This window comes from Cynara cardunculus (genome assembly GCF_001531365.2).
Source record: "Cynara cardunculus var. scolymus isolate 2C chromosome LG 2, CcrdV1, whole genome shotgun sequence".
NCBI classification, from domain to species: domain Eukaryota; kingdom Viridiplantae; phylum Streptophyta; class Magnoliopsida; order Asterales; family Asteraceae; genus Cynara; species Cynara cardunculus.
Genome location: NC_037529.1, coordinates 41,004,466 through 41,010,980, shown reverse-complemented (window position 1 = coordinate 41,010,980; position 6,515 = coordinate 41,004,466). Strand labels below are relative to the sequence as shown.

Here is a 6,515-nt window from a genome sequence, read left to right as displayed (position 1 = left end):
CTGAGGACGAAGAACTTGACTTGTGGATCATTCATCAGATGATTAGGCTTCATTTGTAAATTTTAGTCTTAGTAAACTTTGTGTAGTTGTTTTAAAATTTTATTATTTCCATTTTTAAATCTTAATTAGTAAACCATTGTTAGACACTTTCAATTGCGTGGAATATTTACTGTATACTTGAATTATTGTTGTATGTTTTCTAACGTTGCTTTGTAGAAARTCGATGATGCCGCGTACTTGGATTATCGGTCGAGCTAGTGGCAGTATACCTACCCACGGTATGGGTAGAGGCTCTAGTACTGCTTCGGCACACCCGGAGGAGATTGACTCTGGTCGTGGTAGTGCTGCTCCGGAGCCACTTCCACAACAACGGACGGTTATGGGCATCCGCAGCAAAGAGTAAATATATTTACATCTTTTAAATGATAAAAATATATTTTTTGTATTGATGCTAATTCAATTTGTAATTATATAGTTTCAGTGACACCAAAGTGATCCGTCGGATCACCAAGATCAACCGAGAGCTGCTTGACGGCCCATGGATTAGTTGGGAAAAAATCCCAAAGGACGTGAGACGCCGAATGTGGGAGCGGTTCCAGGTAAAAGTTTCTGATGATTTCGAAGGGCTTGATCAGTTGGTGCCACTTCGGGTCTTTAAGGGCTTGATTATGTGTATGAGGTTCAATGGTGGCGGGAATTGGGTGMAGAGTTGTGGTGTTGATGTATGAGTCATTGAAGTATTTGGATTTTTGCTTTTTGGTGCGTGCAGGCGGTGGGTTTGGAGAGGAAGTAGAGGTGGCAGGAGAGGAAGAGGGAGAACCGGTACGTGGTGTGTCGTTTAAATCAATAGAAGATGGTGTAGGAGAGGCACTTGAGAGGGAGGGTGGTTGTTGGGTTGAGTGTTGAGATAGAGAGGCAGGAGGTGGAGAAGTTTCTGATGAATTCGAAGAAAGAGGAGAGAGAGGCTGTGGTGTAGGTGATACCGGCCTTGTTTTACGCTTAGAGTAGGTTAGGCGAAAAGCAGAAGAAGGTTTTGTTTGTGTTGAAGCTGCGTTGGACGAGGAAGGAAGGCGGATGGGAGGAGTGGCAGTAGTAGTGTTGGTTGTGTTTTCTGTTGAAGTTGATGAGGGAATAGAATGCTGGTAAGAAGACGAGATACATGGCATGAGAAAGTCGTCAGGTGTGGGCAAGGGCTTAGGGAAGTCGACTTTGGAAGGAAATTGACTCTCAACAAACTGAACATGGCGGGAGTGGTACAAGGGACGGTTAACGAGATCATAACACTTATAGGCTGATTTGGAAGTAGAATACCCAAGGAAAAGACATGGAGTAGATCGGGGCTGGAGTTTGGAAGTGGTGTAGGGTCGTAGCCATGGATAGCACAAGCAACCAAAAGGTTTAAGTTTGGTGTAGTTAGGGGGTTGACTGAAGAGATGTTGGTAAGGAGTTTCATTGTTGAGAATGGGTGTAGAAAGCCTATTGATTAAATAAACTATCGTTTGAAAGGCATAAGTCCAAAAGGTTAAGGGAAGTTTGGCATGGTGTAGGAGAGCTAGACCTATTTCAACTATGTGTCGATGGCGCCTTTCAGCAATACCATTTTGCTCAGGTGTATGAGGTGGAGTGGTGTAATGGGAAATACGATGTTGTTTGAGGAAAGGTAGAAGACCAATGTATTCTCCACCATTATCAGTGAAGATAGATACAAGTGGTGTTTGGAAAAACTTTTCAACCAAAAGTTTGAACTGAGGAAACAGAGTGGCAACATCAGATTTCTTTTTCATTAGGTAGAGCCACACATATTTTGAAAAGTAGTCCACAAAGATTACATAATAATTGAAATGATCAATGGAACTTTGGACAGGACCCCACACATCAGAATATATCAATTGTAATGGTTTAGTAGCAGCAAATAAGTTAGAGCCAAAAGGCAATTTATGACTCTTATTAATTGAACAAGATGGGCAATGCAAATCAGAAAGCTTGGAACTAAGGCCTAATTTTGAAAGAAGCGACTTGAAAACTTTTGTGGATGGATGACCCAAGGCATGAGGCCATTGAAGTGGTGAAATTCTGGTGGTAACATTTAGTTGAGAGATGGATGGTAGCCTAGAAGGTAGCTTGGCATAGTACACATCTTCATAGTTCTCCCCCTGCATGAGACACGCCCCTGTGCGAAGATCCTTCACAAAAAAATAAGATGGAAAAATTTCAACAGAAACCCGGTTAGTCTTGCATAATTTAGCCACAGAATTAAGGTTCCTTTGCAAGTGTGGAACACATAACAAATGAGATAAGTGTAGAGTCTTGAGTGATGTGTTAATATGTTTAGAGCCAACATGKGAAAATTTTAAACTGTTACCGTTCCCAAGTATAATTTCATCTGGTCCACCATAGTYTGAGACATTTTGAAGTGTGGAACGATCACCAGTGACGTGGTTGGAGGCACCACTGTCAAATAGCCAGGTTGGTGAAACAGAAGGTGAGCCAGTTGTGGTTATATTAGCCACTAGAGCATTCGACTGAGGCATTGACAGTGACATTGTTGTCTCGTAAAAAACGAGATAGCTTGCGACAGTCACGAGTCATATGACCTGGAATGTTACAGAACTGGCAATAAAGATTGGACCTGTTTTGGCGATTTCCTCCAGAAGTTGAAGACGACCATTGAGTGCGATTGATTATAGTACGTTGCTGATTAGAGAAACGGTTGTTGGTGCCACGTTGATGGTTGAAATTATCCGATCGTCCAGGTTGTCGATTGGACTGTCTTGCAATATAATTAGACGTGGTTAGCACAGGTTCAGGGGTTGCAGTTTGTTCCTTAAGAGCTCGCTCAAAATCAGTCAATTTGTCAAATAACTCTGAGTAAGACAGTGGTGATTCACGTACTTTGATCGCAGCAACGATAGTACTATATTCATCACCAAGTTGTGATAAGATATGAACCAGTAAATCTTCTTCTGTAACAGGGCTTTGTGCAAGCGCTAAATCATCAGCAATGGCTCGCATATCCTAAAGATATTCGGCTATTGAATGAGARCCTTTGGGATTTTTGACAAGTTTGGACTTGAGAGAGATGACACGAGATTTGGACCYACTGGCGAAACTGGCATTGAGTCTTTCCCAGCCCTCTCGTGAAGTAGTAGCTGACRAAATTAGAGGTTGAATGTAGTCTGAGCAGCAGCCGAAAATAGCACTGAATATTATCTGATCTTGGCGGTACCAAGGCAATACTCTGGATTCAGTTTGGGACCGTCTTTATCATCYAGAAATTGTGGAGGCTGTTTATTGCCAAAGATGAACGCATCGAGCTCAAGCCCTATTAGGGTTGATTCAACTTGACGACGTCAGACGGGAAAATTGTTGGCGGTGAGTCTGATTGGGAAATGAGTTGCACCAGTAAATTGTGGTTTCTGATGCCATTGGAAGCGTAGGGGTAARAAAGAATAAGAAGGATGATCAGCTCTTTAGAGCAACTGTAGCTCTGATACCATGAAAGGTATTGAGATTTCTGTAATTGTATTTCAGTGTATAAAATCGATTTACAAAGGCAATGATTAATATAACAATTATGTAAATAATAAATTAAATCAATGATTTAATTTATTCTTGATGCGTAATATGGTCTTGTTGCCAGAACTGTTGGGGATGCGATAGTACCCTTAGTAATGCCTTTTGTGCAGGATAACATATCAAAGCCAGATCGGCGATCTCGTGAGGCAGCTACATATGCATTTGGATCAATTCTTGAAGGCCCAAGTGTTGAGAAGCTCTCCCCAATGGTCCTCTCTGCATGAGAATTTCTGTTTAATGCTTTGAGGGATCAAAATAGCCATGTGAAAGACAGCACTGCATGGACTCTCAGCCGTATTTTTGAGTTATTACACAGTCCGGCCACTGGATTTTCTGTTATTTCACATGCTAACCTTCAACGAATTGTAGGGGTCCTTTTAGAAAGTATCAAGGATTCTCCCCATGTTGCAGAGAAGGTCTGTGGGGCTATTTATTATCTTGCTCAGGGATATGAGGGTTTTGAAACTRGCTCCTCTGTTCTCACACCATATGTTATAGATGTCATAACTTCTCTTATTGCAACTGCTGAACGAACAGATGTCAATGATTCAAAGTTGAGGTCAGCTGCATATGAAACCTTGAATGAGGTTGTGAGGTGCTCCAACCTTGCTGAAACATCTCAAATAATAACACAACTTCTCCCTGTTATCATGACCAAGCTGGGACAGACAATCGATCTTCAGATTCTTTCATCAGATGATAGAGAAAAGCAAGGAGATCTACATGCTTTGSTTTGTGGTGTATYGCAAGTTATTATTCAGAAACTTRGCAGTATTGATGAAACTAAGCCGGTTATATTTCAAGCTGCAGACCAGATTATGATGTTATTCCTCAAGGTGTTTGCTTGTCGTAGCTCAATAGTACATGAAGAAGCAATGCTTGACATTGGTGCTCTTGCTTATGCCACTGGACCAGAATTTGGGAAGTATATGCCAGAGTTCTACAAGTATTTGGAGATGGGTCTTCAAAATTTCGAGGAATATCAGGTTTGTTCCATCTCGGTTGGGGTGGTTGGTGATATATGTCGTGCTTTGGATGACAAGATGTTACCTTATTGTGATAATATCATGACACTGCTCCTTAAGGATCTCTCTAGTGGTGATCTACACCGCTCTGTCAAGCCTCCAATTTTTTCGTGCTTTGGTTATGTGGCCCTTGCTATTGGGGAACACTTTGAGAAGTATGTTCCTTATGCTATGCCCATGATGCAAGGAGATGCTGAAGTGTGTGCCCAAATAGACATCAATGACGAAGAGATGGTGGAATATGGCAATCAGCTCAAGCGAAGTATTTTTGAGGCATACTCGGGTATCTTACAAGGATTTAAAAATTCCAAAACTGAGTTAATGTTGCCTCATGCTCCACACCTCTTGAAAGTTCATAGAAGTGTCTGTTAAGGATGCGTACAGGTATGGAGTATCTTTTCTTGTCTTTGCTATTTCTTTATTTACTCATGATTTTTCCCGAGTTGTTATTCATTATACCAATTGGAGTGCCTATGTGCTTTTAAACCTATGTCGTGTTGTTTGTTTTTAGAAGTACGGTAAATATAGTTCCTTGTTTGTTTTGTGACCAAAATACATATACAGAAGCATCATGTTGCACTTGCAATTGTTTCTTATTTGCAGTGCAGCTAGCCTCTATGACAACAAAATGGAGGTAGCATAGTGAGGCATACAATTTTAACTTGATCCCAGTTTATTTTTCTGTATGCACTAAGCATTAAGTATGAAATACTGAATTATATTTTAAGCTGCATTTGAAGTGGTTTGATTAACTGAAATGACCATCTGAATGTGTGTTTTGCCTAATATATCATTCAACCTTGAGAATAAACAATATATTTTTCGGTTTAGAGATTGTTTCTTTTTAAATAGCAGGTTTCAACTRTTTGTGAAGTATTTTTTGTAYGCATATAAATTGCTAAAAATTAAGCATGCAAGTTAGAATAACAAAATTATAYTTGTATTGATCATTGTAATATATCTAGCTACACATGAGTAAAAATCATGGATGAGGGTTTTGTAAAGAAAGCTATTTTCATCAGCATCTTTTTGTTCTCCAACTCCAAGTGCTTTGTTGGGCATGGACAACAATTAATCAATGCWATATCTTTGTTTTCCATCTTGTTTAACGATTAATTTGKTCTGTAAATCATTGTTTTACACCTTTGGAGATGATTTGAAAGACACCCTTTTGGTGTGTATATATATTAAATCTATTTCTGCTTATGTGTGTTCTTCGGAATGGGCGTGATATTAGGATGAGAGTGTGGTAAGAGCAGCGGTAGCAGTGCTAGGAGATCTTGCAGATGCACTTGGATCACATGTGAAGATTATTAGATTTTTATAGTTTTATTRAACTTGAACAATAACAAGTCATTTTATTATCAATACAGTAATCATAAACATAAAGAAACAGATTATACAAACTTCTAATGATACAAACTCTAATAAAATGAACAAGAAAACTAACTCGGTATTGTATGATGAAGAAGATCTTAGACAGATCTTGAAGATCTTGAAGAAGGAGAAATCGAGAGAGAAATMTTGAGAATGAAAGTTTAGAGAATGTAAAAAATGAATAATCTGAACTAAGTGACCGRCTCCATGTCATTTATATATGAATTGAGAAAAGTCAAGAATAGTCCTTGTAGAATCCTCATATTTGCTCCGCTACCCTTTGAGATATCAGCAATGTGAGGCGCAGTCCTTGAACTTATCAACCAGCTAACACTTTGACAGTTGTACATATTCAGCCCATATTTGTTAGATACCTAACAAATAACGGACATTCAAAGTTAAGTAAGTCAGTGAGTCAAGATAGAAACTATACATGAACTTTTAACACCCGCCCTCAATCTTGACGTTTGAAAAGATCTATCATTTTTAACTTTGAACACGTATAATTGTGTTGATTAACACCAAGAGCTTTGGTCA

The 6,515-nt window shown here is 39.4% G+C and overlaps 1 pseudogene; it reads left to right on the top strand.

The window, feature by feature from the left end:
- Nucleotides 1–3,623: 3,623 nt before the first annotated feature.
- On the top strand, nt 3,624–5,928 carry LOC112506092 (annotated as a pseudogene).
- Nucleotides 5,929–6,515: the final 587 nt, after the last annotated feature.